The 23,198-nt window shown below is 42.6% G+C and overlaps 1 protein-coding gene across 1 annotated transcript in view; it reads right to left on the minus strand.

Annotated features, from left to right (window-relative positions):
* Positions 1-15,316, minus strand: part of LOC126234273 (serpin B8-like) — a 122,517-nt gene extending 107,201 nt beyond the window's left edge. Inside the window, exon 1 of the mRNA XM_049942964.1 lies at positions 15,275-15,316. The gene's annotated coding sequence lies outside the window, so the exon portion shown is untranslated. The remainder of the gene's footprint in view (positions 1-15,274) is intronic.
* Positions 15,317-23,198: the final 7,882 nt, after the last annotated feature.

Below are 23,198 nucleotides of genomic sequence, written 5' to 3' on the forward strand. Positions count from 1 at the left end.
TTGCAGTTACGCACTGTACATGGTTAGAGAAATATTCCGATCATCTTCCGCTCGTTGAGCAATTACTTCTAAGGAAGTGTTTCAAAGTTGCAATCTTGACACAAACGTATCTCTTCTGAAGTCGATTGCTTTGGCGCGTAATATATGCAGTAACAAACTGACAATGTTTACCCAAATGGGATTCGAACCCGGAGTTACTACACATAGTAAGCAGTTGCCTTAATTGGAAGGCTATAGAAGCACATCTCCAGATCTGACATGTTCATTTCCACTCATGTTTCCACCTGCGGAGGGTGTATTCCGGCTTCCCACGCGAAGCTGTCAGGCAGTTACCTGCTGTGACGTCAATGGGGAGACAGTAGCAGAGAAGGCGTGACCGCTCTTTGCCTTCTGGGGTATCGTCTAGAGATCGTGTTGCCTCTCCAAAGTCGGCAAAGTGAATCGATACCACAGACGGTAGCAAGGTCTCGCTACAATCCGTAACGATGTATGTAAGGCGTTCCTCAAGACCACAACTCCCCTCTCAGCAACAGCAGCGTCCTCATGCTGAGGTCAATATAGTGTTGAGCATGCAAGAGCTCACCCCAGCCTGTAACCTCAGCTTCAGAAATTGTGAAGGAGCACTGGTAGTGAAGTTTCGGATGAACATGTACTCTAGCTAAAGCTGAATGTCATAGTCAAATGCAGTTATAAATGTTCTACGCTCTCCTGTGGCAAAGAAAAACCTCAGGTTAAGTAAATCTTTTCGTTCATTCATGTAATAAAGTGTACTAATATCTCATCTGTTGTAGTTAAAATTGAACCACTGATAGAACTCATTTTTCTGCTGGTTTTGTGTTGCAGCTACTGCTGCGATTATTACCTTTCTACTAAATACTGAATTGTCAGTGGACTAAATAACACCAGGCGTAACTGTGATGTTGCCTATAACACTCGGGATCATACCTAAAAACGTTATTGTCCAGCGCACATAAGTGTCTCGGTGCAAACCAGAGGATAACAATGTTCGTAATGCAAAGATGATAACGTTTCCTCCCTGTGGATTACATTGTAAGACTAAGATAACGAAACTTCAAACAAAGCATCAACTTGTCGATGCACAGCTAACAGCGGAATCGGCCCGAAAATTTGTAGATGAGATAAACAAACTTATCCCATCGTTCAGTACGAGTTTATTTTCAGCTCCAACAAATCGTAATTTGAATAATGCATAGGAAAGGAACCCTGGAAATTAGAGGTACCAGGAGAGTTTTATCAAGACCAACTAATACCAGTGCCTTAACACATTCGTATTCAATTATGCTGACTGTTAATATGGATGGTAAACTGGCTGGAAAGTTATTTATTGTGCTGCGAGAACTTGGAGGTGCTCTGCTCCCCACGATTCTTTCTCGTGTGTGAGACCTTGCAAGAGCACTAGGGAATATTTACGTCATAGCAAGCAAGAGTGAGAAAATGAGTGTAAGGGAACTACAACTATGGTACGGTACTTGCTTTTGCTTGCTTCCTGCTCTGCGTATAAAAATCTTACTCGTTTAGAGTAGACTATCCCTCCTGAAAAGTGTGCGACGTTTCAATTCATGCTATTTGGAACCACTGAATAAATTCTGCCTCTGAATGTTTTTTTTCCGTGCCTGTAAAACATATTACACTATCTACCTTTAAGGATATCCGACAGACTGTTTCGACGAAATGTGTCGCATTCGACTGCATGCCGTCACATTCCATCAGTTCTCATCACCTCGTTTCACCAAAATGATTCTATTGCATTCATTAAGACTGAATACCTAGCTGAACGTTCTGCACTGTTTTAACTCCAAAGTTCGCCTTCGATCTTGATGGTGCAAACCCTTTTGATTACTGTGGCGCGCCATTTTTAATTGGTGTTCCTAGTGGAAGTTAATGGTTTGCTTTGAACATTTCTTGAATGTAGACTATGTCTATTTTGTGAACTGTAATACATATATCCTATAGAAAGTCGATCTCTGCACCTCCCGTCCGCCACCGTGACTTTGTGGACAGCGCGCCGGCTTGTCATGCGGGGGGCCCGCGTTCGATTCCCGGCTGGGTTAGGGATTTTCTCCGCTCAGGGACTAGGTGTTTGTGTCGTACTGATCATCATTTCATCCTCATCGACGCGCAAGTCGCCGAAGTGGCGTCACCTCAAAAGACTTGCACCAGGCGATGCGGTCTGCCCGCCGTGAGGCCCTCGCCACACGACATTTCATTTCTGCACCTCCCGGACACTCATTTTCTGTCACCTTCCTGGTGAACACAGTGTGTCATTGGCAGCTAAGATTTTTCCAGTCACAATTGACTTTCCATTGAGTCGTATTAAAGATGGAACTTGCTACCTTGCAAGAGGTTCCTTGTGAGAATGTAGAACATTTTTCCGTGCTGCTAGATCGACAACAAATGATGATGAGTAAAGAAGAATAGCATCGTACGTTTACTGAAACGCAACGCACGAACAGCAATGAAGTAGCTGAAAACACAGAAATTAGTTTTCTTTTTTCTTCTACAGGGCGTATCTGCACTACGGCAGACTGAAAATTGTTTGCATATACAGGGTGGTCCATTGGTAGTTACCGGGTCAAATATCTCACGAAATAAGCATCAAACGAAAAAACTACAAAGAACGAAACTCGTCTAGCTTGAAGGGGGAAACCAGATGGCGCTATGGTTGGCCCGCTAGATGGCGCTGCCATAGGTCAAATGGATATCAACTGCGTTTTTTTTTTTTAATAGGAACCCCCATTTTTATTACGTATTCGTGTAGTACATAAAGAAATATGAATGTTTTAGTTGGGCCACTTTTTTCGCTTTGTGATAGGTGGCGCTGTATTAGTCACAAACGTATAAGTACGTGTTATCACGTAACGGTTCACCAGTGCGGACGGTATTTGCTTCGTGATACATTACCCGTGTTAAATTCGACCGTTTACCAATTGCGGAAAAGGTCTATATCGTGTTGATCTATGGCTATTGTGGTCAAAATGCGCAACGGGCGTGTGCTATGTATGCTGCTCGGTATCCTGGACGACATCATCCAAGTGTCCGGACCGTTCGCCGGATAGTTACGTTATTTAAGGAAAGAGAAAGTGTTCAGCGACGTGTGAAACGTCAACCACGACCTGCAACAAATGATGATGCCCAAGTAGGCGTTTTAGCTGCTGTCGCGGCTAATCCGCTCATCAGTAGCAGACAAATTGCGCGAGAATCGTGAATCTCAAAAACGTCGGTGTTGAGAATGCTACATCAACATCGATTGCACCCGTACCACATTTCTATGCACCAGGAATTGCATGGCGACAACTTTAAACGTCGTGTACAGTTTTGCCACTACTCACAAGAGAAATTACAGGACGATGACAGATTTTTTGCACGCGTTCTATTTAGCGACGAAGCGTCATTCACCAACAGCGGTAACGTAAACCGGCATAATATGCACTATTGAGCAACGGAAAATCCACGTTGGCTGCGGCAAGTGGAACATCAGCGACCTTGGCGGGTTAATGTATGGTGCGGCATTATGGGAGGAAGGATAACTGGCCCACATTTTATCGATGGCAATCTAAATGGTGCAATGTATGCTAATTTCCTACGTAATGTTCTACCGATGTTACTTCAAGCTGTTTCACTGCATGACAGAAACGCGATGTACTTCCAATATGATGGATGTCCGGCACATAGCTCGCGTACGGTTGAAGTAGTATTGAATAACATATTTCATAACAGGTGGATTGTTCGTCGAAGCACCATACCATGGCCCGCACGTTCACCGGATCTGAAGTCCCTGGATTTCTTTCTGTGGAGAAAGTTGAAGGATATTTGCTATCGTGATCCACCGACAACGCCTGACAACATGCGTCAGTGCACTGTCAGTGCATGTGCGAACATTACGGAAGGCTAACTACTCGCTGTTGAGAGGAATGTCGTTACACGTATTGCCAAATGCATTGAGGTTGACGGACATCATTTTGAGCATTTATTGCATTAATGTGGTATTTACAGGTAATCACGCTGTAACAGCATGCGTTCTCAGAAATGATAAGTTCACAATGGTACATGTATCACATTGGAACAACCTAAATAAAATGTTCAAACGTACCCACGTTCTGTATTTTAATTTAAAAAGCCTACCTGTTACCAATTGTTCGTCTAAAACTTTGAGCCATATGTTTGTGACTAATACAGCGCCATCTATCACAGAGCGAAAAAAGTGATCCAACTAAAACATTCATACTACTTTACATACTACACGAATATGTAATATAAAATGGGGGTTCCTATTTAAGAAAACGCAGTTGATATCCGTTTGACCTATGGCAGCGCCATCTAGCGGGCCAACCAAAGCGCCATCTACTTTCCCCCTTCAAGCTGGACAAGGTTCGTTCTTTGTAGTTTTTTCGTTTGACGCTTATTTCGTGAGATATTTGGCCCGGTCACGATCAATGGATCACCCTGTATAGTAATGCATCACAAATAACCGAATATGCTGTTCTGCTTTGACAAAGATGCTGGATTGCAGCTGTTTTCTATCTTTCCCGGCTACATCGTAAAATTATACATCAAATCAGCGTAGCACACGATTCGTAGGTTGTGAACAACGCTGCTTACGATATTTGCTGGCTGGAGTGAACCGCTAATTTTTATATAGTTAATATCTATTCTATGCTGATGCGAAGTGTAACAATTCAGTGTAGCCAGAGGGAGATGGTCGCAGCTTCTGCATGACAGAGCCTGTAAAGACCAAGGGCAGCAAATGATTACAGTTTACGATACGTGGAGGAAAAAAATGCTGCTGCCGTAGAGATTGTTTTCCACGCAGTTGCTTATAACTCTGACCTCGAACAGTGGCCTGTTACGACGGCATGGGATCGGCAGTATACATAGGATATGTAACAAGTCGTGAACAGATGGATTAGGACTGAAATATATCATATATAGTTGATAAAGTCTTAAGTCCATGCATTCATGGTTCAATACCAACGGGCTAACCCTTAGTGTGAATAAAATAAAATACGCAAAATTGGGAAAAATGATTCAAAAGTAAAATGTCCGACTGGTCCTGGTGATAATGAGTTACGAAGAGCACGACGTGCAAAACTATTATACGTTAATCAAGATTTAAATTGAAAAGACTATTTCTTTCCCAGAGACTCAGTTCGACACGTCTTGCTCTGAGAATCATTTTAAATGTGTTCTTCCCAGGAGGTGCTAGAGAGGCTCACTTTGGTTCTACCAGTCCCTTGATATAGTATTTTGGAGTAGAAAGAATAGTCGATTAAATGAAATTTTTACGTTACAGAAAAGGACTATTCGAATCTTTCCACATAACGCTGCAAGGATTCACTGCATGTTCGTATTTAAAAAGTTACGCGTGCTCGTAGTAACCTACCTGTCAACATACAAATGAATACTGATAATCAGAAATAAACTTGGAGGGATCTACAAATAGCAATTATTATAGTTACAACACATCAAACTGTGATTCCCGTCACTCAAAGACATGTGAACCACATTTGTGTCATACTTCATATCACACTACCAAAACACAGAAAGAAGGCGGAGAGTAAGAAACATGTCTTCTTGAGAAGCATTTCTACAATGTGTTGGCTTACAGAAATACTAGGAGTCGTTTATTAGTGTGTATTTTTTTCTTCTGTTTACAGGTGTTTACGTGGTGTGTCTTTGAACAACATAGTTTCTGCTGTTAGTTTCCCTTTTTCCCTGCTTCAGATGCAGTGCAGAACATCACCTCAGTGAAGGTAATCAATTACGAGAGTACTTGGGAAACATGCTGTGCTGGCAGGTGTTCGTCTGTTTGTACTTTTCAGAAATGTGACATAACAAAGTTTCATATTCTGGTAATGCTATTGTTTATATTTCTTGTGCATCATGTAAGCTGATTGTGGGCTAGGAACGTGTGGTTCTATTTACGGTTCTCTCCTCACGTCACATACCGATGTGACACAGTGTTAAGGGAGGAGCGGGGTTCGAGGTCCCGTACTACCGTTCTGACTTGAGCTCTCCAAGGTTTCCTCAGGCTGCTTAGGCGGATGCTTGGCTGGTTCCATTGAAAAGCCTATGGCCAACAGCCTGTCCTGTCCTTGCCTAATCCGTTACATGTTTGTGTATGTTTTATATATGTTTGTATAACATCCATAGTGTATCTGACATCTCTGATGTATTGAGTGGTCAAAGCACGAATAAATAAACAAGTATACACCGGTTTGAAATTTCCAGTCTTATTAGAACTTCGTGCAGGTTCAGCACTCAAGCGCAAATCCTTGTTTCTCACAGGTAGTTCTGTTAACGACTGAGATGCGACTAACCTTGAATTTTGCCTCTACCACTCGTTCTCTCTCAGAACTACTAGTCCCTCAGTTTACACAATAGAATTTGTGTTGGATGGCGCATATGGGCCAGGGCACGTTATAAGCGACGTATTGGAATGGGTAGTAGCAGTGCCGCGTGAATCTTATGCGTCATTTCTTACGCGATGGAAAATATCGCCACACGTCTGAAAAAACCATTCTAGTCGTACTCGTTCTGCAGAAGCAGCCACAAGGCGCTCAAGGACGCGGAATAGTCGTGCTACCGAAAGTCGCAAGACACTGCAGTCCCGTTACGCACAGTGGCTATATTTGAACTCCCACGGCTCTGTCACACAGCACTGACGAAATGGTATGCAGCATCGATCGACATTAAAATCAACGTCTCGGGTCAGTTTCTACACCTTCTGTTTGTTTATTGTGAGACAGCTCTGTGTAGAAAGTTGCAAGCACGAAGAAGCGGCAGGAAGATTATTGTGTAATGCCGCACAAACGATGAAGTCGTCAAGCTCATATTGGAGAAGGAAAGGTAAGGAAATCGGTTATGTTGAGGAGAATCACGAAAAACCTGAGGGGATTTGGAACCTGCTACTCCGAGTCCAGTGGGCGTGAATTGACGTGTAATAAATACGTCCACTAACTCTAAAACACTCCTCTTTTATCAAGATCCCCTTGGGCGATTTATATTGTTAGTGCCATCAAATAATAGTCGACCACAATACTATTGCACTTTGGCATGAGGGCGCATCGGTAAGCTTACCGCGAATCAGCTCATTGTCGCGTTTGTGAAGGGAAGGAAGGACTCTACAACTACAGTTATGCATGAAAACTGCACTAACCTTGGTGATTAGAGCTATGAAGTAGATCGTCCATCGCGAAAAGTATAGGCGCGAAGTCCTTCATCTGCTGTACCAGTTTCTTTGGAATCAGTTCCAGTTTCGTCCGCCATGTCAATTTCCATATCACTGTCGTCTTCATTTGCTGCATGATCATCTCCATTCTCTATCCCAACATTGATTATTATATTCTCTATTGCTTCCTCCAGAAAGCCATCTCTGCCTCAATATTAATTTTCAGTTCCTTTCACACGTTATGTGAAAGGTAATGTTAGATAAAGACTCCTCGGTTAACGTAGCGGAAGAAACATTTTTCTGCTATTTTTTTGTTTAATTGTATTCTAGATTAGCTGTACATGGTTCAAATAAGTGGTATGGTGGGAGACAGAACGGTATATCGCTTACGCCTAACAACAGCATCTGCTTTAAAAACCGGCTTTGATTTATTATAGCGCACAATTTGTAAAAGCTCGTTTCAAAACTGAATTTGTTCTGAATGAACTATTCAGTTATATCCTTGTCGAAAGTTTCAGCAGTGAGGGGATTTATTTCTCTAAACAGTACGATACAGTGCGTTATCAAGTACAACAATACTACCATCTGGGATGTTAGAAATCAGTTTCCATTCTAACCATTTGTGATAATTAGCGCTATACATATCGTCGTGCCGTGCGGGGTAGCCGTGCGGTCTGAGGCGTCTTGTCACGGCTCGCGCGGCTCCCCCCGTCGGAGGTTCGAGTCCTCCCTCGGGCATGGGTGTGTGTGTTGTCCTTAGGATAAGTTCGTTTAAGTAGTGCGTAAGCCTAGGGACCCATGACCTAAGCAGTTTGGTCCCATAGTCCTTACCACAAATTTCCATATCGCCGTGATGACCTCGAGATCTACATTCCAAATCATAAACTGACTTTGCTTCCTCTATGAAACTGATTACTCCTAAAGAGTGGAGAACAATAGTTCTTTGGCTTGCTCTTAGTCGTTACGCCAGTAACGTCTTCATGCTACCAGCACTTTTCGTCGTGTAATGGGTAAGCACCCACGTTGGGTCGTGAATAAAACTGGTGTATTTGGCTCCTTTTTATTATATCAGTAACGTCTTCATGCTACCAGCACTTTTCGTCGTGTAATGGGTAAGCACCCACGTTTGGTTCGTGAATAAAACTGGTGTATATGGCTCCTTTTTATCATATCATTATTTCTAGAACTCCTTTGTTTTCTGGGAGTTTTAATTTTTTCCCTGGTTTCTTCGGCTTTATTAAAATCTTTCAGAACGTATTTTAACGTTCATTCTGACTTCCCTACCATTTTCCCCCCCGCAAGACTGCTCTGTATATAAGTATCAAAAATACGGGTATAATTACCTCATTCTGCTTTTTTTCCTGCTAAAACTGTACAACTGTTAATGTTAGCTTCTTTTCACTTGAATGCGTCCACTTTCGTGGCATCTTCTTCCTCTGTTTTCTATTAACAGGGGTTTCATGATTACGAACGACGCCGTACTGCTCTACGGACTATATTTGACGAGGGCACACTGAACCGTTTCGCAACTAACCTGAAAGCATTTGCGGTGTAATGAGTTTTCCTTAGTCACCGCTGTGCTTGGTTAGTCCAACTGCCGCGTGTTTCCGTTAACGACTCTCACTCTCTCCCCCTCTATGTGTGTGTGTGTGTGTGTGTGTGTGTGTGTGTGTGTGTGTGTGTGTCGTCGTCAGACAATTGCAAGATGATGTATGCAGGTTATTGGTTTTGACTTGGTACAACTAAATATCTCGAAAAATAAGCGTCAAACAAAAAAAAGAATATCACAGGTGAAAAGTTAATATTTTCAAAGGGGACATCCACCTATGCTAAACGTTGCCAATTCCTATACCCTCTTCCTTCCCGCCACCCCCCACCCCCATGGGGAGCTTCGGATTCCACGCCAAAAGATACCCAAGGTTCATATGGAACACGTTTTTTCGTTTGTGGTAGTTGGCTCTGTAATCGGCGCGAGAGTTACAGCAGTAGTATTGACGAGCACTCCGAAATCACTGTGACTGGGAGATTCAAGGGGACTCACCTTCAAGCATGACCATTGGTGTCAGGACTCACTGAAATCAAACCCGAAGGGCACAGTAAAAGTTTTACTGTACTATCAAATTTGAAACACTATATTAAATTTAAAACAATAATATCAAGTAATTGGAAAAAAACTGTTTACATTTTTATTTAAAATGTAAATTAGAATCAAATGAATCGGTTCTTAATTGCAGAAATCGGAAAAACTGAATTTCGTCGATTACAGCGCCTTCTACCACAATGTTTCTGGTAAACCCTGTCCGCTTTTTGCATTAAACCCGAATCTGCAATAAAAGTGAGGTTTTTCCATTTGAAAACGAAACTTTCACCCCTCTGGAGGGTGTGCAGATCAGAGGGTGGCAGGTTTGACGTACAGACGCCCCCTTGAAAAATATTAACTTTCCATTTGCAACTTTTTTTTATACAACGCATATTTTTTCGAGATATTTAGTTGTTCCTAGTTAAAAACAAACATCCTTTGCACTGCCACACCATTTATCTGGTTTACATTGGCAGCAATGAGAGGAAAATTGGGGCCCGTAACTGCCGTGGGTAGTTCCTCAATTTTCAGATTTACGAGACCAAAGGTAAGGATAAAATCCGTGAGGAACAACCTTCAAGATCCTTCAATAATTTTATTCGTGTTAGAGGTGGCTTCTGTGAGTAGGGGTGAAATAATTGACAAGGCGTCATTGAATTCTTCATTTGTGTCGGCATATTGTCTGTAGTTCCTTTATAATTCTTGCAACGACAGAACGAAAATACCTTCAGCAAAATTGATGTGAGGCGTTCGCATTGGAAACTGTCGTCGAGGCTAGGTAGTGATTCTGCGACAAAAGTAGTTTTGTTTGGACCAACAATGTCTGAGAAACATTGTAATACTGACTAAAGACATTTGCAATCAAATGAAATCTTCGCAGTCTGATAACACAAATAAGTTGCTTTTCCGGTAAAGGCATAAGCTACATTGTTTCTTTGTATTGTGTAGTGGAAAGCGAAATGTGGGAGGCAGAATCAAATCAGTCAACTGTCACATTGTGGACCCTGATTGTACGTGTCTCCTCTAGTAGCAGTTTTCTTTTCTTCCATACGACATAAGTAGCAAGAACCGCCAGTAGAGCTTTTAGACCTGATAAATTATGTCACCAGACAGTACTAATTAATTATGTCATCAGAAAGTACTACAACGGTTCACGAAATTTCTGACTGGCATTGTTAACGAAACTGACACTAATGGAGTGCTGTGGGCAGTTGCATCAAGCCCTCATCAAACTGCCAAACTAGACGAGGAATGAAACTGGCTGCAAATTACTCCAGAATTAGTTAGAAAAAAATGTTGTGACTTGAGACTTGTGATTTCCAGTTGCTCCTTACACACGTGTACCGATCTATTCTCTCCCAGAAGATTAATCGTTCGACGTTGCACAAGGAATTTAAGCTACACTTTTTGATCTGCGGGCAATAGCTTGCCCAGTGAAAACGTTTACTGAGACGCTTTACAGCAGCTTCTTTAGTTGAATGATCGAATTTCCGTCTGAACGGCGTTAAGACAGTAAAGTATTGTGGGGAGAAAGAGGATAGGTAATAAAAGTACGAGAGGGGTGAGAGTACACTTCAAGTTTTCACGACCCTTAAGCAGGAGTTCGCCTTTCTCCCACGAGGCAGCGCATACGCCATCATCTCCTTAGTTCTATTCAGGAACCTCGGGGCAGTTACACGTTTACAGCTAGAGAAAGTGCGGTCGTCCAATTTTCTAGGTATCGATGTAAAATTCGTGTAGTTTTGATTGCGTATTAGGTGAATCGAAATATACTTAAAAATTAGATAAATTTGGTACCGGAATTGGCAGCTATAAGCTTCCAATGTCGACCTTGATATCCACGACTTTATTTGTGGATGTTATCTATAGATTGTCGAAAATGAAAATAGTGGAATGGGTAAAAGCACGGGTGTCTACGGGGGTGGAAGTTCGCAGGAAGTACTCTTACCCAACCAAGAATCTATTTGCGAACTTTTACACTATAACCAGTTCATTGACGCTTGCTGACCCTTTTAGCGTAAGAGTATTGAAGCATCTTGTGTTGCGTACTTATCTTAGATTCCTCATTATTCACCTTAGAAAATTTAATTTACTCTTTGTTTTCTGTAGTTTTTCTTACGTTGGGTAGTGGGTTTTTCAAACACAACAACCTCTCTCCAACACACTTCGAATATAATCACGGCGTCCATAGTGGCATTTTTTTCAGAAACTGACCGAGAACGTCAACTCGACAGCCATTAATCTAGCCTCTCTATCATCAGGTTCTTGACGTTATTGTAAGAGGGAGTATTTATTTGTAATCATTTTTTATTTTTTCAATGGGCATAAAAGAACTCACTGTTTGGATAAGAGTACGGAAAATTATTTTTAGGAAAACTTCTCTAATAATAATTAGATGACAAAGCTATTTCTGCAGAATCTTACCAAGATATCAAAGTAGGTGTTCCATATATAGCGATTAAGAACTGCAGCACTCATTTAAGTCGTGTATTCGACTTCACGTTGAAAAATCTGATATGCCACGTGCAACAAGGTGAAGGTCTTCACTCAGTTTTTTAAATCGTGTGCCCCAATGCCGGTGCAAGACGTACTAGTCGGAAAAAGATAATAAATAATAATTTAAAGGCACTACAGATATGTTTTCGGTTTCCAGTTAAGGAATTTTACGGCATACACAAAACAATAACCCATTCGAAACATTTACTATACGATGAGTAATTCTAGTCTACGCTTGAATCTACAAACCTCTGATATACATAACCCGGAATCAGGAAATCTGGGACTGGTCCGACGTAATTCATATTACACGAAGTTCGCATATTCAAGTGCATATTTGTTGGTTTCACTGTATAAAGAATTCTGAGATTATTAATTTAGTAATTCATTAACATCTTGAGATTCTGCATTTTAATTGTGTCTAGCACATGAGACACCCTTTACCCGCGTAGCGAATGCTTAAAACATTTCGATAAACCCACTTACCGTGGAAATATTTATCACAAACTAAATTTGTTTCTTGCCGTATTCCCGGCGAATATTTGCAAAAGCAAGTTAATCAAGATGTCTCGCAGAATAAATTTACAAATATTAAAGCGCGCGAGAAAGAAACGTAGTGTGGAATAGCGTTCAAAAAATGGTTCAAATGGCTATAAACTCTGTGGACTTAACATCTGAGGTCATCAGTCTCCTAGACTTAGAACTACTTAAACCTAACTAACTTAAGGACATCACACACATCCATGCCCGAGGCAGGAGTCGAACCTGCGACCGTAGCAGCAGCGCGGTTCCGGACTAAAGCGCCTAGAACCTCTCGACCACAGAGATAGGCAATACTGTTCATAAAAAGAGAATGCAGAACGTACTAAACTATAACTACTAACTAAACTACCAAGTTTCTAACCAATACGTTATGAAGTGCTGAGAGTTCAAAACAATTGGTTTTTTTTTCTACGTGGGCTAAAAGTTGTAAACGTAAAAAAGATTGGACGGTGCTTTTACTGTTTAGGAAAATTAACATGTCCCATGTGTAGCTACGTCTGTGGTTGCCTGAAGACTGCTATGAAGTCACTTTAAGTAGTAAAATTAGTTACGTAGTTTGAATGCGGTAAGAGAGGGGGAAGGAGAAGAAAAAGGGGGAACAGCGTTAAATAAGAATCGTCGAGTTTAAACGCGATATATTCTTCATAATAAATTAATGATATAATCTTTTTGGACAGTGTAACACGATCATGCAATAAGCATGTATGAAATACTTCCAGAACAGCAGGTAAGGGGGGAAGAGAGAAAGAGAGAGAGAGAGAGAGATTACGCCGAAGAACACGAAAGTGCAGCGCAAGTAGTGATAAAACATGAGGTTACTGCTGGCTGGGAGAGACGTCCGTTCTAAGAGAGTGCAGAACTCCTAAACCATGATGATACAACCGGAAGACTATGATTCATTTTCGGGAATACGTGCTCTGCTTGCGCAATTACTGTCACGTCTGTAACAAACAGAAAACTGACATATTTCATCAGCAGACGCTGAAACGAGCTTACCTGGTGGCAGCAACCAGACTTGGCCACTGTTTCTATGTTTCGATACAGTGTATCGATACGTGGACCTGTTTCAGTGTTTCGGAACAGCTGTGGTTCACTGTTTCGAAACAGTGGTGTTTCATTCCCCCCCTGTCTCGGATAACCGGACGAGATTCGATCTCGAGCCAGACACAGAAACTGTATCGTTGTTACAAAATAAGGCTGTTTCAGTCCACCTGTGCTTGGAACGGACAAATTGTATCGAAACAGAGATGTTTCATTCCGCTCTGTGTCCGACGAGATTCGGGCTCGGCACAGGTATTGAAACAAAACATACCACTTCATGAAACACTTACAAGAGTGTCGAAATCTTTTTGACAAGCAATAGCATCAAGCTTAAGATATCCGAAAATAATGCTTCGTTTCTAGCTGACTGTCCTATTCCGAAATAGCGTAACATCTACTTTATAAACACTAACCAAACAATAAAACAACGCATACTATTCACATTGAAAGTAATAAATATGTGAAAATCATTCAGTTAAATTACACTTCTTTAATACCATACGCTTCTCTGTTCATGTACAGTAGTCATATTAAGAAACGCAAGTAAGTCTACAACAGCCGGCCGGAGTGGCCGTGCGGTTCTAGGCGCTAGTCTGGAAACGCGCGACCGCTGCGGTCGCAGGTTCGAATCCTGCCTCGGGCATGGATGTGCGTGATTTCCTTAGGTTAGTTAGGTTTAATTAGTTCTAAGTTCTAGGCGACTGATGACCTCAGAAGTTAAGTTGCCTAGTGGTCAGAGCCATTTTAAGCCTACAACATTTTGAATAAAAAAAGGCGTAGAGTGACAGTTATTAGACATATACATAAATTTGATGTAGGTATAGTTGCAAAAAAAAATGGTTCAAATGGCTCTGAGCACTATGGGACTTAACATCTATGGTCATCAGTCCCCTAGAACTTAGAACTACTTAAACCTAACTAACCTAAGGACAGCACACAACACCCAGTCATCACGAGGCAGAGAAAATCCCTGACCCCGCCAGGAATCGAACCCGGGAACCCGGGCGTGGGAAGCGAGAACGCTACCGCACGACCACGAGATGCGGACGTATAGTTGCAAGCAATCTGTTTGACATATCACTGATAGTGTAGTGGTGAACGGGAAGGGTTGGGAAGCATGACGAATTTATAGTAACGGTTCGAAACACCTTGAAAGACAAAATTTTTTCTGTTATATTTTGTTATTTATTCGAATTATTTGGCGTTATTTGTGAGTATTTAGTCACTCTGCCTATTATCCACAATGACTCCCTTTGTGTACATGGAAATTAGCGGGATGGGTGTATTACCCATACTAACGGAATGTGGGAATCCCAGTAGCATATCCGTTGTTTCTGCAGTTTGCTCCCACCTCCAGTTCCGCTCGTGGTGGTTCTTCTGTCTTCAGCTATGGCTGTCCACAGCCAATTGAAAAGTATGAAAGTCACACGACACGAAAGCAGCGCATTTGCTGGAGTAAATACGAAACTGCCAAGACGCCTAAGTGATAGTTTCATACTTTCTGCGACACGATTAGAGCTCTCGCACCTCATTTGTGTTTATATGGACATACTTATACAGTAGACAAAATGGTTCAAATGGCTCTGAGCACTATGGGACTCAACTGCTGTGGTCATCAGTCCCCTAGAACTTAAGAACTACTTAAACCTAACTAACCTAAGGACATCACACACATCCATGCCCGAGGCAGGATTCGAACCTGCGACCGTAGCAGTCGCACGGTTACAGTAGACATTCAAGATGATAAAATGTGTAGGTTTATTAGATTACAAAACACAAACTGTTTCGAAACAGCGTATCGAAACATTACATTGTACTGTTTAATTTGTTTCGAAACAGTTACGTGTTTCAGTTTGCCCATCTCTATGTAGCAACTATTCCTGCAAGCGCTTTGTGCTGGCGGAAACTCCGCCGCGGGTACTTACAGGTAAGCAGCGGGAAGGGGGACGTGTCAGGCAGCTCCGGCAGTTCGCCGAACACTGTGGGCCAGCGCGCTGACGAGCAGCCGACGCGACCCTGGAGGCTCCTCCGCACGCTGGAAGCCTGTGACGTCTTCTCCTCTGTGCTGCCAGCGGCGATTGCACAAGCTACAGCCTGCGGGTACAGCCAGTTGTCATCTTTCGTGGTGTGGCTTGTAGCCGCCGACACCTACATCTTAAAGCACTCTGTCTTCAGGCCACGAGTGGCCTACCGGGACCATCCGACCGCCGTGTCATCCTCAGTGGAGGGTGCAGATAGAAGGGGCGTGGGGTCAGCACACCGCTCTCCCGGTCGTTATGTTGGTATGCTTGACCGAAACCGCTACTATTCGGTCGAGTAGCTCCTCAATTGGCATCACGAGGCTGAGTGCACCCCGAAAAATGGCAACAGCGCATGGCGGCCTGGATGTAGAGATGGGGGATCCGCTCTTGAACTAATTCATAGAGTTCAATCTTTCAAAGGAGTGAACAATCAGTGATTCAGAAAAAAAGAACGGTAGCTCCAAACGTTTCCCAGGCAGAGAGAGAGACGGAGCATATCAGCAGCGCCTCTGCTGGTTCAGAGCACAGTGCACGCCACACAACACAGCCAGCGCCGGCCTCTGCCCTGCTTCTACCTTGGCTGCCTGCATTGTGCAGTGCCCCATTGGATTTTGTGTTTCACATATGCCGGGCCGTCTCTGTGCGTCGTCTGTCGTGTGCACTGTGCAGTGTCTGGCGCAGCTTAACTTCGCATCGCACTCTGTCGGCGATCGTTTCAGTCGCACGTCCTGCCCTCTGGGCAGTTGATGCCAGCAACAGGACAGAGAGCCACCTAGCGGATAACATAGGAACTACTTGCAAAAACCTGCTCGCAAGGGAGCGGACGATTTGTCTCGGAGCGGGTGAGCTCCCCCCACCCTCGGAACTCGCCCGCTCAACGCTCACCCCACCGTCTCGACTCTAGCCAGAGCGTCGAGCAAAGCGACTCTGGTGTCACTCTGGTCTCTGCGGTCTCAGCTCACGCAGTAATACAGCTCGCGGCTCGACCTGCTCGACTCAGCGCCTCTGCATCGGAGTTTGTCCCCACTGGATATTGTTCTTCATAGTAATACCGCTATGTATATTACATTATTATGTCATGTATACATCAATTGTTTTTATTTTATTTTTATTTGTTTAAACTGATTAGATTAGGTTCCTGATGACTACTCTTACTATAGGATTTTTATTATGGACACTCGAATTTACGCTTTAATTACGAGCGAACCGATAAACGTATCGCAAAATGTGATACACCAATATTTTCCTTGTTTTATTCTGCGTAAGGCTATATGCAGCACTTTCGTTTTACAGTCAAATTTATATTTTTTTTTCTTATTCTGGTACGGATTTTGCGATTTTAGGCGTCTTCGAAAGGAAAAATATATGGCTTGCGATGTATTTGTATGAGGTTAATGAAATTTTAATACATTATAGCCAAATATATTGTTAATGTAAATCTCAAGTTACAACATTTTCCAATCACCCAAAAAACCACGCTAGTGCAAAATAAATCAATAATCAAAAACTTTGTCATATCGTGGAAATTTCAATAAACAATACAAAATTCTTACTCATTATCTATGTTACTTCAAAATAGGATCAAATAAGATCAAAATACAGGTATAGTACTGGAATAAACCAAGTTTAAAGGGCAATGTGCCTTTCATTTATTTTCTTTTGTAAATGAGTGGTGAGTCATGAAAAACAGCTAATTCATTTCAGGGAGTGAACAGTTCTGATCCAATCTCTGAAAAGAACAGTTTTGCCCATCTCTACCTGGATGGTCACTCATCCAAGTGCCGACAACGCCCGACAGCGCTTAACTTCGGTGATCTCACGGGGACCGGTGTATCCACTGCGGCAAGGCTGTTGCCGACACTTACATCTACAGACAGAAAAGTTTCTGTTCACAAATCAGCGCAGATAGAGGAAGCAACGCTCGTACGAAACTCAGCCTGCCCTTTTCTCATACGATATTCTGCGAATCATGGATGAAGGACACATTCCTAGATTTTCGAAAAGCGTTTGACCCAGTGCCCCAATGCAGGCTGTTAACAAAGGTATGAGCATTCGTAATAGTTTGTCAGATTTGTGAGTGACTCGAAAACTTCAAGCCGCCTCTCCTTTTCATTATACGAAGTTAAAGTTATAAATCGTTCTCATTTATGGGTATCGGACCACTTATTTAATGTAGTGAAATGCAGGAGGATGTTGTGGAGGATCGACGCTCGGTGCAGGAAGTAACAACTTACCCTCAACATACACAAATGTAACGTACTGCTTATACAGACAGAAAGACCCATTCCTGTATGATTTCACGATTGCGGAACAATGCTGGAAGCGATTACTTCCACATAATATCTGCGAGTGTCCGCACGAATATAGCTTAAGGAAAGGCAAACATTCGTTTGCAACATTTGCAAACTTGGAAAAAGCCTTTGAAAAAGTTTAATGCAATAGGCTCTCCGAAATTATGAAGGTACCAGGGAGTGAAAGGCTATTTACAACTTGTACAGAAGCCAGACGGTAGTTCTAAGAGTCGAGAGGCATGAAAGGGAAGCAGTGGTTGAGAAGGGAGTGAGATAGAGTTGCCGCCTACCCCATTGTTATTCGATCTGTACACTGAGCAAGCAATAAAGGAAATCAAAGAAAAATTGGGAAAACGAATTGGAGATGTAAATGCAGTGTGGCTAGGGACTCCCGTCGGGTAGACCGTTCACCTGGCTCAAGTCTGTCGAGCTGACGCCAATTCGGCGACTTGCCTGTCGATGGGGATTAAATGATGATGATAGGGACAACACAACACCCAGTCCCTGTGTGGAGAAAATCTCCGACCCAGCCGGGAATCTAACCCGGGCCGTTAGGCATGACATTCCGTCGCGCTGACCACTCAGCTACCAGGGGCGGACGGAAAACGAATTAAATTTCAGATACAAGAAATGAAAACTTTGAGATTTGGAGATGACATAGTAACTGTCACAGAAAGCAATAGACTCGGAAAAGCAGTTGAATTGAATGAACAGTGTCTAGGAAGCAGGGTGTAAGATGAACATCAACAAAAGCAAAGTAAAGGATAACGGAATGTAGTCGAATTAAATCAGGTAATGCTGAGGGAATCAGATTAGGAAACGAGACACTTTAAGTATTAGATAAGTTTTATTATTTGGGCAGAAGAATAACTGGTGATGGCCGAAGTAGAGAGGATATAAAATGTATACTGGGAATGGCAAGAAAAGCATTTCTGAAGAAGAGGAATTTGTTAACGTCGAATATAGATTCAAGTGTTAGGAAATCTTTTCTGAAAGTATTTGTATGGAGTGTAACTATGTATGGAAGTGAAATATGGACGATAAACATTTTAAATAAGAAGACAATCGAGGCTTTTAAAATTTGATGATGCAGAAGAATGCTGAATATTAGACGAGTAGATCACGTAACTAATCAGAAGGTACAGAATAGAATTGGGGAAAAAATAAATTTGTGGGGCAACCTGACTAGAAGAAGGGATCGGTTGGTAGGACGCACTCTGAGGCATCGAGGGATGACAATATTAGTACTGCAGGGAAGTGATGAGAGGGCGGGACGGGTGGGGGTGGGGGGGGGGGCGGAATCGTACAGTGACACCAATAGATTAATACATGAATTGCTATAATAATAATTATAAAAGGTGGCAATTTTATTTACGCACTGTCCTTTAAATAGATATGATGGTATCCTATACTCAAGTACTAATGCAAAGAAACGTAGTGATGCTAAAATGCTTTAAATTCTTGCTATGATTTAATCTTCAAAATTTAATAAGTCTCTTCCTGTTAATATTTAATTAATTAACTTACGTCGTTCAGATTTCGTAACGCTGACGGCGTTAAAATTTAAAGTTGTTTAGTCCCTGTTTTGTTTTCTTTCAGTTGTTGCGAGCCAGCGATGATGCAATGCTGTTCGCTTTCAAGTCTACACATTTATAAAAATCAGGTCCAGGAAACACTTTTGTGACCACGGTTGCGATTTAGACGGTATTCGCGTAATTGTACTGATTAAGAGTTATCGTTTCCGAAAGATGCAGGTTCGATTAAAGCTGTGTGCACTTTTGCGCTTATAATGAAAATATTCCAAACACGTCGCGTAACAAAAAGTAACATGCGAATCACAACCGAAATCAAACGAAGAATATATATGATGACATAAATGTTCTTTGCTGTTATTCAGGACAGGTTTAGATTAAACACCGCAATTTTCAGTCTTTAGAAATCACAAGACGATACACTTTAGAGATATTTGTTTTGAATTACTTGTATTTATCTTTTCTTATATAATATGGTGATTGTCCGCAAGGATTATCTCTCTCTCTCTCTCTCTCTCTCTCTCTCTCTCTCCTTTTTATAGCCTTTATGCATTCACATTACATACATCGATTAAGAAACTTTTCTTTCTCTACCGACCAGTACGAGAACAAAATCCGCCCAGACAAAATGTCTTACATACAATCAGTTCTCACTTAACAATAATATATAGTTTAGTAGTACAAACAATGCTAGTTTATTCCGTGCGCTAGAAAGTCTTTGATTCACTGAGCACAAAAATTAAAATAATAAAATTATAATTACATTTTTAATATCGTCAATTCTTCTTTATATCATGAAAATAAGGTTTGACACTGTCGTAACATTATTCTTCATCGTTGTAGCACTATATACAGTAAGCAGATTCAGAAGGATGTAGGGTGCGGTAGTTACTCGGCGATGAAGAGGCTTGTGCAGGGTAGAGTACCATGAAAGCAATCTTCGGACTGAAGACCACAACAAAAATAATAACATGCGTACGGAGCTATTTGAAGTGTAATTACCATATAAAACTGATTGCAGGTTAAAGCATACGCCAGACTGCCAATGAGATTCATTGGAAGGACTTTCAGGAAATTTAGTCCATCAGCAAAGGAAGTAGCTTACAGAACCCTCGCTCGACCAATACTGCGACATTGCTTTTGTGTCTGGGGTCCGTACCAGACAGGATTGATGGAGGAAGTAGAGAATAGCTAAAGAAGAGCATTTCTTTACAGATTCATTTATTAAGCACGAAAGCGTCAAGGAGACGATCGGCTAACTCCAGTGGCAGATGCTACAAGACAGGCGTTCTGCATCACGGTGTGGTTTACTGTTGAAGTTCTGAGAGCATACGTTTCTAGAAGAGTCAGCAAACATATTGCTTGCTCCTACGTACACGTACGAGTATTTCTCGAAAAAGGACCATGCAGATGAAATCAGAGAGATTCGACTCCACACGGAGGCTTACCAGCAATCGTTGTTTCCGCGAACTACTCGCACTTGGAAGAGGAGAAGGGAACAATTACACTGTTGTACGAGATGCATTCAAGTTCTAAGGCCTCCGATTTTTTTTCTACTTAACTACTCACCCAAAATCGATGAAGCTGGCGTTACTTCTCGACGTAATCGCCCTGCAGACGTACACATTTTTCACAACGCTGACGCCATGATTCAATGGCAGTGGCGAAGGCTTCTTTAGGAGTCTGTTTTGACCACTGGAAAATCGCTGAGGCAATATGGTGAATGTGCGGCCACGGAGAGTGTCTTTCATTGTTGGAAAAAGCCAAAAGTCACTAGGACCCAGGTCAGGTGAGTAGGGAGCATGAGGAATCACTTCAAAGTTGTTATCAACGTTAGCTCGATGTGCGGGTGCGTTGTCTTGGTGAAACAGCACACGCGCAGCCCTTCCCGGACGTTTTTGTTGCAGTGCAGGAAGGAATTTGTTCTTCAAAACATTTTCGTAGGATGCACCTGTTACCTTAGTGCCCTTTGGAACGCAATGGGTAAGGATTACGCCCTCGCTGTCCCAGAACATGGACACCATCATTTTCTCAGCACTGGCGGTTACCCGAAATTTTTTTGGTGGCGGTGAATCTGTGTGCTTCCATTGAGCTGACTGGCGCTTTGTTTCTGGATTGAAAAATGGCATCCATGTCTCATCCATTGTCACAACCGACGAAAAGAAAGTCCCATTCATGCTGTTGTAGCTCGTCAACATTGCTTGGCAACATGCCACACGGGCAGCCGTGTGGTCGTACGTCAGCATTCGTGGCACCCACCTGGATGACACTTTTCGCATTTTCAGGTCGTCATGCAGGATTGTGTGCACAGAACCCACAGAAATGCCAACTCTGGAGGCGATCTGTTCAACAGTCATTCAGCGAACCCCCAAAACAATTCTCTCCACTTTCTCGATCATGTCGTCAGACCGGCTTATGCGAGCCCAAGGTTGTTTCGGTTTGTTGTCACACGATGTTCTGCCTTCATTAAACTGTCGCACCCACGAACGCACTTTCGACACATCCATAACTCCATCACCACATGTCTCCTTCAACTGTCGATGAATTTCAATTGGTTTCACACCACGCAAATTCAGAAAACGAATGATTGCACGCTGTTCAAGTAAGGAAAACGTTGCCATTTTAAGTATTTAAAACATTTCTCATTCTCGCCACTGGCGGTAAAATTCCATCTGCCGTACGGTGCTGCCATCTCTGGGACGTATTGACAATGAACGCGGCCTCATTTTAAAACAATGCGCATGTTTTTATCTCTTTCCAGTCGGGAGAAAAAAAATCGGAGGCCTTAGAACTTGAATGCACCTCGTACAAAGTACCCTTTGCTGTCCACCGTAAGGAGGCTTGCGGAGTATGATGTGAATGTAGACAGCACAGAAGGCAGACTTATGCCCAAAGCCAGTTTATCCAAGTTCCTACCCATGCTTTTGCTGACATGTGCACTATCGCTAACTTTCACTACTTCCCTTTATCAGTTCCCACCAAAATAAGAAAATATGGTAAATAGATTGGATAATGTTAAAACTGTTTAAAGCAGTGGTCGTTAAACCATTTTTGCTCAAGACCCAATTGTATTGTATGGAACTGGGGACCTAGAAACGACGGAGAGGCTTCGTCCCCGCCATAGCCACAGTGGTTCACAACCCCACAACAGGCTACAGCAGTCCACCCACCCCACCGCCGCCCCACACCGAACCTAGGGTTATTGTGCGGTTCGGCTCCCAGTGGAACCCCCCGGGAACGTTTCACACCAGACGAGTCCAATACCAAATGTTTGCGTGGTAGGGTAATCATGGTGTACGCGTACGTGGAGAAAGTGTTTGCACAGCAATCGCCGACATAGTGTTACTGAGGCGGAATAAGGGGAACCAGCCCGCATTCACCGAGGCAGCTGGAAAACCGCCTTAAGAACCATCCACAGGCTGGCCGGCACACCGGACCTCGACACTAATCCGCCGGGCGGATTCGTGCTGGGGACCGGCAAGCCTTCTCGCCCAGAAAGCAGTACGGCAGACCAAACGGCTAACCGGGCGGGCGAAGACCCAATACTGACCTTGTCGTGAGGCACCTCGAACCGCATATGAACTGATATTGTTATTAACTGATAACCTACATAAAGTATTGTGTTATGAGCCCCCAACAGACATGCTACAAAAAGGCCACGATAAATCGGCCGCCTGTCCCCAAGTACTGATCGGTAAAAGTCGGCAGTCTTCGGAACACATTCTGTTGTCTGTTCTGTTTCAAGCTGCAGCGATCCGAAATCTGACACTGTGATTGCCTAACGAAATGTTATTGTGTTGTCTGTGTGAGAGGATGATTAATCGATCAACTTCTGACTGCCTGTCACATAAACATTACCGTTTCTTAGAATGCCGGCCATTTTTTATTTTGATGTACTTTTTTATTTATTTATTTTGAAGAACGCTAGCCAACATTTAACTGTGAGACTAAGCTTTTATAAATGCCTTGATATTCTTCTTCTGGATTAAATATACAAATTTTTGC

The sequence above is a fragment of the Schistocerca nitens genome, chromosome 2 (genome assembly GCF_023898315.1).
Source record: "Schistocerca nitens isolate TAMUIC-IGC-003100 chromosome 2, iqSchNite1.1, whole genome shotgun sequence".
Classification (NCBI taxonomy): domain Eukaryota; kingdom Metazoa; phylum Arthropoda; class Insecta; order Orthoptera; family Acrididae; genus Schistocerca; species Schistocerca nitens.